The sequence below is a fragment of the Passer domesticus genome, chromosome 5 (genome assembly GCF_036417665.1).
Source record: "Passer domesticus isolate bPasDom1 chromosome 5, bPasDom1.hap1, whole genome shotgun sequence".
NCBI classification, from domain to species: Eukaryota; Metazoa; Chordata; class Aves; order Passeriformes; family Passeridae; genus Passer; species Passer domesticus.
Genome location: NC_087478.1, coordinates 72,423,979 through 72,439,070, shown reverse-complemented (window position 1 = coordinate 72,439,070; position 15,092 = coordinate 72,423,979). Strand labels below are relative to the sequence as shown.

At 45.9% G+C, this 15,092-nt stretch overlaps 1 long non-coding RNA gene across 2 annotated transcripts; it reads right to left on the bottom strand.

Moving 5' to 3' along the window:
- Positions 1-2,935: 2,935 nt before the first annotated feature.
- Positions 2,936-14,930, bottom strand: LOC135300945 (uncharacterized). Of its 2 annotated transcripts, none has more exons than XR_010362694.1 (3): positions 13,665-14,930; positions 12,951-13,124; positions 2,936-4,935 (listed from the first exon to the last, which is right to left on the bottom strand). It is a non-coding gene; the product is annotated as an uncharacterized LOC135300945 (long non-coding RNA). The 2 variants fall into 2 exon arrangements; XR_010362693.1 differs by having other exon boundaries at positions 13,845-14,930.
- Between the last annotated feature and the right edge of the window lie 162 nt (positions 14,931-15,092).

Below are 15,092 nucleotides of genomic sequence, written 5' to 3'. Positions count from 1 at the left end.
AATGTGAAAAAGCTAGTCAAAAAGAGGAGCCAAGGACCAGTCTAGCACTACAAACACTTGGGAAGGGATTTATCAAATAATATTTGGGGTTACATTTTATTCTGAAGGGTCAAAAGTGGACCAGACTGCTGTGGATAGTACCAGCACTTAGGCTCAGGTATTTGTATCACTTTAAACCCTACTGTCATTTCAAGGATATAAATAGGCTTGGGAAAATCAGATTATTGGAAGGATTAAATTGGGATCAGTGTCAGTAATAATCTATTCCTTTGTGGTGACACCAATTGAAACAGGGAAAGTTTCAATTTCTCCTCAACGTTGCCTATGGATTGTGTGGGAATGAGGAATATAAACAAGGGGAAGGAGGGTTAAATAGCACAGCTCTCGTGTGCCCAACAGGCAGGGTATATATAAGGCCAGAGGAATCCTGCCTGGAAATAGCATTGCCCAAAGACACTGCCTCACCAAAGGCCAGTAACAGTGATGGAGTGCCAAAACACATCAGTCTTTCTAGTTTGTCAAGCTAATAAAGTCTCTGTGTGCTGCGCTTCCACACTTCCAGTCCCACCACCCAGCATGCTCTAAGAGCCACAAAATCATAGAGGAATCATAAAGGAACTTTATTTCCTTTTTGTTTTCCAATCACATTGCCTTAATCTTTTCCTTACAGTGCCACTCCAGTTATCTTCTAACCAGAAAAAAGGCATCAGGTACCTGGCTGCCCTGTCTCTGGGGATTCTGAATTATCCCAGGCTGAGGAATGTCATTTGGTCTCCAAGCACCAGCCCCTCCATCACCAGCCCAGTGCCATTACCCCATCCAGCTCTCATTCAGCCATCCCCAATTGCAATCCATGCAAGTGTTGCCTACAAAAGAGCTAAGTGAGCAGCAGCTGGCCTAGGTCCTTCATCATTGTCCAAAATACATTTCTACAAGTACAATCAAATTTACTTGGCTCCTTTGGATCCAGAATTAATTTGATAGTGGTGACTTTAGTTTGGTGACAAATTTCCCACTGAATTTTCTTTCAACCAGAATCATGTCAGCAAAGTACCCAAGGTACCTTGTGGTGGTTGAGCAAAGAAAGCATGTTTAGATTTGCTTTCCATCTTGTCTTTCAGAGAAAGTTAAAGACTGGGTTTTTAGTCTGCAGCCCTCTAAGTGAAATCCTGCCTCCCTGATAAGCCATTTTCTGCTTAATGTGAAGATGATTAGAGGGCTGGAACACCTCTTCCATCAGGAAAGGCTGAGAGAGTTGGGGTTGTTCAACTGGATAAGAGAGGGCTCCTGGGAGACCTTATAGTGACCTTCCAGTACCTGAAGAGGGCTTATAAGAATGATGGAGACTGACTTTTTAGTAGGGACAATGGCAACAGGACAAGGAGTAAGGGTTTTAAATTATAACAGGGTAGATTCAGACTTGATAAACAGAATAATTTTTTTGCAATGGAGGTGGTGAAACACTAGCACAGGTTTCCCAGAGAGGGTGATAGAGGCCCCATCCCTGGAAACATTCAAGGTTAGGTTGGACAGGTCTCTGAGCAACATGATCTGGTTGAAAATGTCCCTGTCTGTGGAAGGGGAGTTGAGGCAGATGATGTTTAAAGGTGCCTTCCAACACAAAGCATTCTATGCTTCTATGGGAAAGTGTATTTCCCTGGATAGGAGTCTTTATCCTTCCACTGACCACTGAGTGGATAGTGCTGGGAGGCTGGTGGCAGTGCATCTCAGCTCTTGGAGCAGGTTTCTATGAATACACCTGACTATAAGCAAGATAGTGGTGAGAAGAAAGGAATGCAATGTTTCTTGGAGTAAGTAATGTTTCACTTATACTGCCCTGTGGCAGGAGCAAAAATCATAGGGTGGGCAATTCCCGGCATTGTTCCCAAGTGCTTTTCCAAATGTTTGCTTTAACTCTCTACAGAATTAATTATTTGGGTTTTTTCACTGTTGAAGAAGAAATGGTTGATATTTGGAATTGTGCATTTATAGCTTTGTCACTTCAGAGGCTTCATCATAAAAGTGGTTCTTTTCACATTTCCCACTGGATTTTTTTTTTTCTAAATATGCATTTAAATTTCTTCCTCTATTTCTTTAGATGTAAAATGCAAGCCTCTGCATCTCCAAAAAAGCTCAGGCGCTTCTCTTTTCTTTCAGTCTTTCAGCTTCCCACTTTTACTTCTGCTCAGTTAATTACTCATTTACAATTATTTCCCTCTCTATTTACGTGGGCATGTGTTTTCCCTGGGAAGCCGCTGCCTGGAACTTGGGAGTCAGTGTAACCTGACTCCAGCCCTGCTTGCTCCCTGCGAACCCTCTGGCGTCACGGAGCAGCTCTCAGCAATGCAGGGCAGGATCAGCGGCTGGCTCGGCACTGGGCGCTGGGTGCCCATTCCCTGTTTGCCAGGTGCACCCAAGCAAAGTCTGGAAATGCTCCATCATCCCAAAAGAGCCTGGCCTCAGGTGGGCAGTGAGGCCAGAAAACCCAAAGCAGGAGGGGCATGGGCGACTCGGGAGGGCATCCCAGCATTGCAGCCTCCATGCCTTCATCCCCCCCTGCCCCCGAGCAAACCAAGCTGGCAGCAATGGCACTTTGTGCTTCAAAGGGCCCCGACAAGCACGGCACTGCTATTTGTGTAATGGCTGAAATTCTTGAGTGAGCAGTGGTACATAAAGGGAAAATCTCATCATAATTACTGATCCTTACATCTTTTCATTCCTGAAAATTTGAGGGTAAGGAAATAGCTGTAAGGGTAAGTAGGAGATAAATGTTGGTTCATGGCACATTCCTTATTTAAACATTTTCAGCATGTCCCGAGGTTGCTGTCCCATAGGCAGGGCTTACCAAGGGTGCGATTCCTGTCCTTTTCATCTCCAAATCACCAAGATTTCTCCTTGGACATCAATTAGAACCATAAGAGCTGATCAAAAAGAAAAAAAAAATTACACAGATCCTCCATCACAATTTCCTTTCTATTTTTTTTTGGTTTTATTTTCACATTTTAAAAATTAGTTTTGAACACTTCTTTCTTGAGTTTGTGAGAAAATTTCCCTTTAACCTCCCACAATCAAGTAATAATAGAAACAAAATACGTCCCCTTCTATATGCACATTAAGGAAATTTATGCCTGTCCCACTTAAGAACTAGCTCCTACAGTGACCTGCATTTTTTCATGTCATCTCCACTTTCTTGTGGGTTCATATTAATTTCTCTGTAGTGGTAGAAATGGAGTTCCAGGCATGCGTTTTTCTCAGAATCAGACTGAGACTGACTCTCTGGCCACAGCTTTGGTCAAGTTGGTCAAAGGGCTGAGTTTGCCTGAGAAGCAAACTGTCTCTTTAGCGCCAGTAGCCAGAAGAAACTCTTCCTGTTAATGCCAGCCAGGCTCCAGCAGCCCTCTGCTTCATGGCAGTTCCTTTCTCCAAAGAGATCAAAGCTTTCCATGCTGTCTGACTGGGACATCTTCCGTGATCCTGCACAGGCTGGGAAGCAGCACCTCAATTGATTTCCGCTCTCCCAGTTTACACAGCTTGTTGGATTTTGGAAAACATTCCATGGAAAAGAGCTCAGCAGCAGCTGGTGTGAAGGCCACACAGGCCATTCTGTGGGCTCTGCTCCCAGTGCCACCGGTCACAGAGCTGGTGCCACGGCCAGCATGAGGGATGGGAGCAGGATGTGATCCCAGATGGAGCCAGGGGTACCAGGTACAGCCTGGCTGAGCTCACAGGCCAGAGCTGTTCACAGCAAAGCACAAACCTCACTTCTTCTCAGGTGCCCACATCTGAGCATGAGCAAGGGGACAAAGTCTCCAAGTCGAAGGGGCCAAGCACTGTGGATGGGAAGAGCAGAGTCCACGTTCCATAATTTACCTGCTTATCTCAATATTGTCCCTGGCACCACGGTGCCGTGGTGATTGGAACCCCATAAATACCAGTGACAGACAGTAATTAGCACCCCATACATATCATCCACACATGGTCTTGCCACTAGGAAGCAAGAACAAGTTTTTCATATCCAACTGGCTGAGCAAGCCTGAAGGTGAAAATAACAGGAAGATGTAAAAAACACAGTTTGAAAACAAAGATCTTCCTTCGGAGTCAAACTTTTTAATGAAAACAAAGCCTAAACCAGCAGCCTTGTACTAGTAGCCTTTGTCTCCAAAATGCCCTAAGTCAGTTTACATGTGGCTGATAAAAGGGTAGTTGATTGATTCATTACAGCCAAAGGCTCAGCTCCTAGGAATGCATGGTGCTTAATATTTTTTCTGGGATCTCTTTGATCTCTGCTGGAGGTTGAGGAGCAGACTCCAAATTATAAGGTATTTTTGGAATTATATTGAGACCATTTTTCAGAAAAGTCACCTTCAAGTCTCCAAGATTCTCTCTGGAGACACAGGGATGGTGGAAAACTTCTAGCATGACAATTTTATCTGAGGGAAAGGAATACGACCAGTCTTAAAGGAATGGTAATCCAATCACATTTGGACAGACACTTGAATGTGGACCTAGGACCTAAAGTTTTCAACACATAAAACCTAAAGCACAAGTTTCTCTGAAGGTACGTGGAAGCAATAATAGATTTACAAATCTCTGTTATCAGCTAGAGGAAGACAGGCATCCTACAAAAGGGAGAAACTCACCATTCAATTCAGTATGTTAAATTCCACAGTGTGTTAAATTTGGGTTAACAAAACACAACAGAGGCATGGCATCTGCTCTCTACCACTCCCCCTCTACACAGAGCCCTTCCCATCCCCCTTGTACCTCAGAGCCCAGCATGTCTTTCACTTTGTCCTGTCTGACAGATCCTGGTCACATTTGGAGAGCTCCTGCCATCAGAGCAGTGGCTGAGAGTCTGCTGGAGTCTGGGGGTCTCCTCATCACAGACAGTGGTCAGCAGGACTGGAACCTTCAGTTCAGTGTCTGACAAGTGCTCTGCAAAGGAAGGCATGGAACAAGGAAACCTCCTTCAGCATAACTCCAATAAACCTCCTCCAAAATACTTTAGAAACAGAAGACTCCACATTCACTGACTACATTTACCAGAGCATTACAAAATATTAAATAGCATCTTTAGCAAAACAAGAGCTTTCAGGTATTCTCTTTGGTAGGCAATTGTCAAGGGCAGAGCTGCATGTCGAGTTTGTATCTGCCTTGAAACCTCCACTGACTTAATTAGGGTAAAATGCATGAAGTGTAGTCATTATAATCTGCTTTGCAATGACACAAACATATAAAAGCCATGTTCATGTGACAGGAGTGTCCAGATTTTGCATCCAAGCCTTTGACAAGATTTGGAGAGGAGAAGAAGGAAGGAGGGGAGAAGGGAAGATCGTAAGAATTGCTGAGCTGATATTTCTAAAACCCTTGGAAACAGCCGCTAAGTCTTTCGCTGCCTCCACCCTTCCCAGTAGTCTCATTATGGTAAGTGATGTTGCACTTATTTGAAAACTCAGGTTTTCATGAGGCTGGCTGTGCAGGGGAGCCAGCAGCACAAGTGGTGCTGAAGATCCCTGCTCCCAAATGCTGAGCCCCAGCTCTCGTGCCCCTTGGGCTCCCAGGACCACCTCTGTTTTCAGGAAGCGGCTTGAACTTCTGCCTTAAAGTAAAAGCATATCATGACAGATACTCTAATCACAATGTCTAAATATAATACAAGGGAAGACAATTCAAGAGAGCTCAGCTACGCTTTTTAAAGCAACTGTCAGGAAACTGACTCTGTGGCTTGCTGCTTTAGAGTAAGATTAAATGAATCAGTCTCACCATTTGAATGCGTGGGAAGTCAGAGACAGCAAAGTGACAACTAAGGACAGTTTATTTATAATTGGGCCCTCCTTCTATAGCTGTTTGTGCACAAGGCCTGTGCACTAAGTACAAAAGTACCTGCCCTTTATGTAAAATTACTCACAAGTGCTACGTGTACGTCAGGTGGATGGCTTTGCTGGTTTGGCTGATTACAAAGTTCATGTAATTATTGAACTGTCTAGTAATGTTTGGGGAAAGAATACAGCTTATTACACAGCAGCTTCAAAAGGCTCTGACTCCATGGTCCTTCAACCAGGAGTCTTTCACAACAAGGAAGAGCCTGGGCTGGGCATTGCTGCCAGGAGATGTCTGGAGGGATGGCATGGGGACTGAGGCACCACCAGTGCAGCAGCTCTGCAGCCAAGGCAGGTCTGTGAGGGCTGGGGGGTGACACTGAGGCAGCATTGGAGGACTCTTTATGAGCAGAGACCTTTGATATTTAAGCTGCAGATCCCCACTCCTTGGCTAAAACACTTCTGATTTTAATCCAGAGACTTCCAAAACAAGGCTTGTCACCGAGGGTCAAGAGTGCTGTAGCTGCAGATGCAATCATGAGCTTGGGAGAAATTCAGTAGTTTATGGTACTGTCTGAATAATGAGCCCAAGTTGGAACAGCATCGCAAAGAGAAGTGGGTTTGTCAAAGGAAAAAAGGTGGGTTTTTCATCTCTATCTCCTCAGGATGTGATCCTCATCTTTTAAAATGTCCTTCTAAGTGAGTGAAAGGCAAAATCCACAAATCTGAGATAACGCTGCTGAGAGAAGTACCAGGGAGTGGCTGAGTCCCTTGGAAAAAGTGCAGCATTGCTCTTTGCCCAGCCTCCAGGTGGAAAAGTCAATGGAATGAAGCTGACCTCAAGCTTTTATTCCTCCCCACTTTGGCAGGCTTTAATCTATAGCATCAGCCTGCACCCCTAACTGGGAAATATTATTAAAATGACATTAAATATTAAGAGAGACAACACAGCATCTCTCACAGTGAGGGAGCTCCTGACACAGCAATCTCTTCCTAATAAACTGCCTTGACAAACAATTTACTTATGTTCTTATTTCAATTAGATGAACTACATTGCAGCAGTAAGGGTGAGTGTGGCTGGGTGTTATTTTGAGAAGTAGTAAATATTTATTCCTCTCCCTCTCTGTGGGAGAGGGTGGGCAGCAGGGTCGCAAGACAAGACCTCATGATCACAATTTTTAAAGCTGTGATAGTCACAGGCTGTGACCAATCAACAATGCACAATGCTTTTGTGTCAAACTTTCACCAATAGCTTATCTTTTGGTACAGCATTAACAGTGGTGGACATCATGGCCAGGTTTGGCTCTCATAGAGATCTGGGCAGGAAAAAAGGATAATATCCACTGCATAGCCAAATAAGTGTAAATACCAGAAGAGTTTTCCACCCCTGGCCAGAAGGCTCCCGCCAAGCTCAGGGCTGTGTTGTGGCTGGCACTGCCTGTACCAAATGCACTCCTTGGCCCACAGTCCCTGAGCACACAGAGTCCCCAGAGAGATCCATGGTCAGGTCATGGGCTCCGTTCTCCAGGCTCCCAGGTGAGCGAGGCACTGGTGAAAGGACAGAGAAAAGACTGCTGGAAGGTACTTGGAAATTTAAAGCAAAGAAAATCTCCATCTCTGCTTTCTTGGAAACTTTGCCTGCAATTTCAGATATTTTCTGTTGACGGCATGAAAGGCGTGGAAGTAGACACGTGTGCTTGTCTTTGAAACACTGCTGGTCTGATGGCCATTTTGGGAAAGGGATAAAAAATGTTTAACTTTGGAAAAGCAGATGCTTTCCAGAAAATCCCTTGAGGCTCTACACATCGCACAGGCTGGAAGCCACGAGGTTTCTGTCAGCACATCCATACTTATCCCTGAAGTATAGCATAGAAGATCAGCTCTGGCAAAGTGCCACAGAAAGTTTTATTACTTTAAGGTCACTGTGTTTGTTTTATAAGACCTGACCAAAATTTTTACCTCAGTCTGTATAATTTTTTCCCCCATATAATAAAATGTCTCTCTTTGAAAAGGCTTTTTTGGAGGCTGAAGAGTAGAGGGAAATCCCTTCTCTTGTTGCTGAAGCCATGTCTGAGATGAAATATAGCTGCTCTTCACTGGAAAGGCCACGCAATGGGATTTTTAAGGTGGAGTGTGAAGTGGAATAAGTAAAGCTGAGCAGTGAGGTGGGGTACATGAGTGGGCCAGGCAGGCATTGCCAAGCAGGAATTTGGCTTATAAATCATGCTGTTAATAACTTCATAGAGCCTGTAATGATTGGGAACCTCACCTAATGCCTCATCAAAAAGTCAACACACTTTGCAGAACTGGGCATCCCTCATACAATCCTCTACAGCACTTTATAGAGTGAATCACAGCCTTGTATGGAACTTTTTATTTTTATATATGTTGCCATTGTAATCTGAAATAATCCCTTCATTTCCCTTTGACTGGTGTTCAGGAATGGATTTTAAATGGGCATTAGTTATAAAATTTCAGATCCAGAAGCAGAGAATTGGGAGTGCAAGATGATTCTTCACGTTTGCATCCACATCCCTACAGAAATGATTTGAAGTCTGGAGAATGTGTTTTAAGAGGCTGAGCCAAACTGTCCTCTGAGTGGTTGCATATGTGTCCAGGGGCATCACAGCATCACCAGTACCAGCAGAGCCACACAGGCTGGCAGGAGCTCAGGCTCTGCCCACGGGGCCCTGCTGATGCCACTGGCCATTAAAAAGGTTAAGTTGATGCTGGCAGAGACTGTCCCTCCCTTGGAAATGGCACTTTCAGTAAGACAGAGAGTGTGAGTCAAAGTTTAGGGGGTACACTGATGGTTTCACCAAAGGAGGATGAGGCTCTGCAAAGTGAAAACAGGGTAAAATTTAGAAAGAGATAATTTGAAACATTTCCTGTTTAAAACTTTGGAAAAAAAATATTGGAGGAAAAAGAAGTATGGAAATAACTTTATTTTCAGCAGGATACAAGGACTACATTTAATTTTTTGTTGTGTAGAATGGGAATTTTCTTTCCTTGCTGTAAGTGTACCTTTTAATACAGCTTTACTGGTGGGATAATTAACAAAGCCTGCATCACAAATGTGCTACTCTCAGGAGCTAGGTACTGATGTGCCCTTTCCCACTGCAGCAGAGGTAGGAGGGTTTCCAGTGAGCTCTGGGAAGCAAGGGTCTCTCAGGAATTCCTCAGCACAGCAAAGGCACCAGTAGGTGCTATTGGTGATTTTCACCAGAAGGATTTTCTTCCGTGAGTTTTTCTCTCCTCCAGCCAAGGACAAACCTCTGACACTAGCCCACATTATTGTTTGAAGAAAGATTGAAATCTCGTGATTCTGACATCGTTTTATTTTTAATTTCCACACTGCAAATGTCAGGGGAAAAAATACCCTAAAAATTATACTTCAGAAAAGTCTATAATTACTTCCAATTAAATCATGGCCCTGGTTGTTTGAAAGACAACCACAGCTAGAATTTCATTATCTGATAAGCATTTTTCTTTAAAATATATTTCAAAGTTTCTTTTATTAATAATAAGAAGAAAGGGATCCAAGACCCTGCAACAATACCTGAGCCAAATGCAAAAGCTCGACGATGGGAAATTGTGTTTAACCCCTCAAACGGAGAGGCCACCTCATTTTTAGGGCATTTATTTCAGCCGTACTCCTGCTGGGGAGGCAAGCTGAGGGATGTGATCAGATGTGGTGTTAGGCTTGGGTGAGGTGACCCAGATCTCTGCCTTCCCCGGGGCCCTGATCGGGCTGTGCGCTCGCATCGCGCCTTCCCTCCATCCCTGATACCCAAAGCATTCCACAGCATCTGTCCTGTCTCTCCTCACCACACTCCTGTCTCCATCATCTGTTGAAGCCACTGAGGCTTTATCAGCTCCATCTGGTTTCATAGTGGGAATTAAGTCTCATCCCACTGTAGCCCTGCGCCATAGACCCATTTGTCCCTGAAAGGGGCACTTACATCACATCAGCTGCATTGAGGAAGCCACTGATGTTCAGACTGAGTAAAAATATCTGACTTCTTATGAAGCTCCACTTGCTGGTGCATGGGATAATTGTGCTGTAGGTTTTGTGGTGTTATTTTGAACTTCAGCTGTGACGGAGCCATTGGTCCCCAGCCCTACTCAAGCATGCAGCATATTTTCCATATGTGTTCAAAGATAAGGGCTTTCCCTCAGAACTTTACAAAATAAGCAGTCATATCCCAGCCCAGTACTCTGGCTGCTTTTTGGTGTGCTTGGAAGTCCATCTGGATCATTTTCTGTTGAAAGAGGGACACATGGGCTTGGGGGAAAGGGCAGGGGGGCTTCCACAAAACATCTGCCTGGCAAAAAGGCTTGTGGAGGGATAGGTGGATTGAAAGCCTCAGTCACTAGCAGCAACCCAAAATCCCCGTCACAAGGGACAGGATTTTCTCCAGTTAATGCCAAGAGGTAGCTTACAGCAAGTGTTTGCTAATGATGAACCTTGTGGGTCCCTTCCAACTCAGAATATTCTGTGATTAGCAGAGATGTAATGGACATAACATAGAGGCTGCCTGGGCATCCACAACTTGCACACAGAACAGACATTCCTGCTATCTATGGAAAAATCCTTCTCCAAATATTCCACATCACAATGGCTGCTCTCTGAGCTAGTCTTACTAGGTGGAAAGAAATTAAAAATTGCAATTGACTCACCAGTAAAAATATGTGAGCGTACCCAGCAAATAATGTAGATTCCCTCAGCACTTACCTAATAATTTTGCTTTTAATTAAACTGTCCATTCCCTCACTGATTTACATTTAAAAAGAAAACAACTATGTGTATTTCACTGGAAAACCTTCCCCTGGTGTTCAAAAAAAAAAGAATTTTGCTTTGCTTAACGTGAAAGATTTGGGGCCTGATCCTTGTTAACAACTTGCTGCATTTCAGCTCCACCAAAATGAAGCAGCGTGAAGGCAAATGGGTATGAAAGATTGTCACTGAAGGGCACATGCTCACCCTGAGTGCTTCCAGCCTTTCTCTTCTGCTTTTTTGGGATTTTTTTCTGGTTTGTTATGTTTTCGGTGTTGGTGTTGTTCTTAACGTACCATACAGTCTTTTATTAGTACAGTTTTAGGCTCAATCTCTCCAAAGAAATAAGTGGAGTGGATGGACCCTGAACCAAGAAAGCTGGGAGCCACAGACCCCCCAGCTTTGGGGGGAAGAGGAATAAATTGCATCTCAGAAGGAGGCACCTCCGGCAATGCCCCACAGGCAGGGTCTGGCAGAGACACCAAAGAAGAGCAGGTGATACCACCATAGCATTTCTGGCTCTGAGAGACCAAAGGGCACCTTGTTTCCACTCACACAACTCCCCTAAAAGGGGAATGATGATCAAAAATTATGTTTTAAAACTCATCTGCCTTTCTTCTTAAACTTGACTTCCAAAATCTGTAATAATTTCTAAGGGAAAAGAAAAAGAAGCCCAAACTCTCTCCAAATCCAGCAAGAAACAGCAGCTCCTGTTGCTCCCACTGCAGTTAAGGATAGGCTCAGGTTGTTACCAGCAGGCCCCTGGGACACACCAGTGAAACACCAGGTGCCTTTCTGGAGGAGTTACATGCCAAGACCACCAAGATTTGTGTATGTGGAGAGAAATGGAGACCCTTTGAGAGCCAGCCCAGTGCTGTAAAAAGGGCACTCCTCCTTTCCCTGGCTCAGTGCCTGCCACCACCACCCAGCAGCCAGGTCAGACATAGCTGGGCATGCTGCTGGTGGCACATGGTGCTCCATGACACAGCTGAGCACGCCATGCACCTGCACCCAGACCAGGGCTGTGTTTATGGGAGACCCAAATATGCAAATGGAGGAATGAAAAAACCTGCAGATGAGGCATTAAAAGGTGCTTCTCCGGTGCTGGCTTGCCATCCTCCCACAAAGTGAAGGGGACAAAGAGAAGAGGTAGTCTGTTGAGGTGGGAAAGTCTCTCAGGATTCAAAAATTTCAGTGACACTCCCTGCAGTCTCAGGCAGGAAGAGAGTGGACCATGATGTCTCCAGCAGAACAGCCTTGCCCCAGGGCTGTTGCAGCTTCACTGCTGACAACTGGCTCACAACAGGTATGTGCACACCACAGGCACGTTCACACCACAGGCACGTTCACACCACAGCTCTGGCCTTGGCTCAAGGACCCAGATGACAAAGGGTATAACATCTTTGCATGGATGCTTAGTTTTTGGGAGAATGGAAAGAAGGTTGTAGGCTCAGAGCTGGGCTGTCTCCAGAGTGCATTCCCATCTGTTAACAGCAGTGGGGAAGTAGAGCAAGGGGTTGTAGCCCCTTAGCTCCAATCACATCCCCCAAGTCCTCTCTGAAAGAGACAGTCAGGACGAGGCCCCTGTGTGAGCTGGGGAGGAAGGCTGTGCCTAGTTGGGCAAATCCCTGCCCCCTCTACATGCCCAGAAAACACCAGCATTGTCTATGCACCATGTTTTCACAGCCAGTCTGGGGCCGAGGTCAGGACCTGTTTGGGCTGAGTTTTATTTACCAGATGTGGCCTCATTTGGTAACAACATTTAAAAACACGTAAGATCAGAACAGTCCTTGTTGGTGAAAACGTGTCCATTAATTTTCCTATCTTTGGACAAGTGGTAAGTGGATGAGAATCTATAATGTCCTTGCTGATATTGAACCTGAGAGGCACTCAGGAATTGCTGTCCTGGACCAGCCAAGCAGTCCATCAAGTTCAGCACCTTTTCCTTAAGACAAGCAGATTAACCTGTGCTTTGAAGCCAACAGCTTTAGCATTTGCCTAAGTATGTCACACACAGGTTTGGATGTTCCTGTGTCCCCCTTCATGCTCCACCCACCAGCCACATAGCCTGGGAGCACCCCTTGCATGCCCAGGCCACACATGGTGAGTCCTGCAGACATCTCTGATGACCCCTTCCTCCTTTTCTTCTGGGAAGGAGTGGGTTTGGTTTATATTTTAAGCTCCTGTGTCATGCCAGCTTTGATGGATGTGGAGTTAACAGAGACCCCACAGGCTGCGGGATAGCCCAGGGTGAAAGAAAGGAAGAAGAAACTATCAGTGCAGTCTCACACAGCAAAGACTGGTACATCTTCCCCCATTCTGCAGCTGAGGACAGCAAGGCTGATGCCACTGACCTGGAGCCACGCTGCAGCAGAATGCAAGGCCAAGAAGTGAAGCTGGTTCCCGTAGCAGCCCACTCCTCCAGTTTTCTCCTCTGCTCTTCTCCAAGGCTTCTCCAAGACTTCTCCACATCTCCTCCTGTGGCTCCTCCTGCAGGGAGGCAGGCTGGGATCAGAAGCATCAGTAGCCTTGGGAAGCAGACAAGGTTTTCCATCATAAAGAAGGCAGCAGTACAGAATTACAATGACCAGAAACTTGTTTCAGTAAAATATGAGGCTTTCAACTCATGCCTAGAGCTGAACCCTGAGGGTCGCCATAGCTAAATAAAAGAGGGACAGGAAACAAGTTCAAATCCTGTGCCTGCTGTCATCTGCACACTTGCCCTCCATCTCTGGCCTGGACCTCCCCAGTGGTCCAGCTGAAGGCAGGTCCATTTCTTTCCAAGATTTAGGGGTGGTTAATCTCGGGATCAGTCTCAAAATGAAGCAGGCACGAGACGGGAGCAGGTTTTGCTCCCTCTGCTGTACATACTCCTCTAGTGCCATCCCAGCCCACTTTTGAGCCCTCAATCACCTCCACCAGCCCTGCGTGGCACTCCCTGACACATTTAAAATGTATCCTCAGCTTCATGTTGCAAACAGAATGCTAATGGGGCGTGAGACAGCTCTCCGGTAGTTCCGGGCATTTTTCAGGGGAGGGAGAAAAATCATGCAAAACACTGAAGATACCTTCCAAACAAAGATGGCCCACAGGAGCCTGGGGATCACATCCTTCTCCATCGGCTGGGCAGCAGGGGCTGTTCCCTGCCCTGCTTCTGTCTGCCAGCGTAGGCACCCGCAGCACCCCGAGACAAGGGCCAGGCTGGCTGGAGCGCTCGGCTCACGCTGAAATCCCCCAGGAAAAGTTACCTCTTGCCTCGTCCTCGAGACACCAGTGGCAGTAGCCGGGAGTTGAGCCCTGCTGCGACCAAGCGCTGCGGTGGGACAGGTCTGGGTGGCACCGGCACAGCGAGAGGCAGCGTTTTGGGGGATCAGCAGGCACAGCAGGCACAAAGGGAGTTACGTCTTCACCGCTCCAGCCCCAGACTGCTCATCTGTAAGGAGCTCCAGGCAGGCAGATCCAGACGGCTCTTAATGCAGGATCACAGCCCGAGGTTTTGTTTCCACCTTTGCCAGAGGCTTTGCATGAGTCTCAGTTTCCTTTGCCTGCGTAATGGGTACCTGGTGACTGACCTTCCTTTGTAAAGCTCCTGTCAGGCAAAGGGGGTTCCTGCGCCTTCTCCTACAGCTTTCCTCTATGCGCCGACAAAAATGATGCTCGTCGGGTTGGTGCTCCTACAGCTCAATCGGAGAGAAGGATGATTTAAAATTAAAAAAACCGGGGGGGTTGGGGGGGGGGGGGGAAGGGAAGAGAGGGAGGGGAAGAATAGGCTGTCAATCTCAGTTAGTAAACACTTCTTTGATGTGGCTCCTATTAAAACAAAACAAAACAAAAACACAACCTGACTCCTAAAAGCAATAACGTATGTTTATTTTAAATGCATCCGCTAAATATTTACACTGCAAGTAAGCTAAACGAAAAAAAAAAAAAGATAAATTGGAACTTTTGTCAGTGAACCAGATTGTGAAATGCCTTGAGGGAATAGAAGATTTATTTGGGGAGAGGGGGAGAGGTAGGAATTTTCCATGCTATTGTAAAGCATGAGCACAAATTATATGATCCCCACAGCCAGTGAGTTGCAAAGCTTCAATCAGCTGCCTTTTTATTTTTTTCCTTTCCTCTCTTTTCTATAAAGAGGAGGGGGGGAAGACAGAAGTGTTTCACCAACTTCTGTTGACTGTTCCTTTTTTCTCCTGATTGAAATGTGTTGTTAAACAAGATCCCACATAATCTCAGCAGAGGGTTTCTCTCGCTCGCTCCCGCTCCTTCTGGGAAGCCGCGATCGGTGCCATCGGCGCTTGATTATTTGCAAACTCCCTTCGCTGCTTTTTTTTTTTTTTTCCTCCTTTTTTTTTTCCTCCTCTCCGTCTCGGTCTCCGTCTCCCTCTCTCTCCCTCCGTCTCTCTCTCCCTTTCTCTCACCCCCAGTGCAACTTTTGCAGGCGCCCCGGTACACGCAGCCATGCCGCGCTGAGAGCGGGGGCACGGCGCCAGCCC